The sequence below is a fragment of the Lupinus angustifolius genome, chromosome LG05 (genome assembly GCF_001865875.1).
Source record: "Lupinus angustifolius cultivar Tanjil chromosome LG05, LupAngTanjil_v1.0, whole genome shotgun sequence".
In the NCBI taxonomy this organism is placed as follows: domain Eukaryota; kingdom Viridiplantae; phylum Streptophyta; class Magnoliopsida; order Fabales; family Fabaceae; genus Lupinus; species Lupinus angustifolius.
This window is the reverse complement of record NC_032013.1, coordinates 9,149,594-9,149,882: the sequence shown is the minus strand read 5'-3', so window position 1 is coordinate 9,149,882 and position 289 is coordinate 9,149,594.

Sequence of the window (289 nt, the reverse complement as noted above, 5' to 3'; positions counted from 1 at the left end):
ATGAGGATGAGGATAGGATGAGGAGGAGGATGAGGACGAGAATGAGGAGGAGGGTAGGATGAGGATGAGGAAGAGGATGAGGTTGAGGAAGAGGATGAGGAAGTGGATAGGATGAGGACCAGATTGAGGATGAGGATGGGGATGAGGATGAGGACGAGGATGAGGACGAGAATGAGGAGGAGGATAGGATGAGGAAGAGGACGAGCATGAGGATTAGGATGAGGTTAGGATGGGGATGAGGATGTGGATAGGACGAGGATGAGGAAGAGGATGAGGATGAGGACACGAA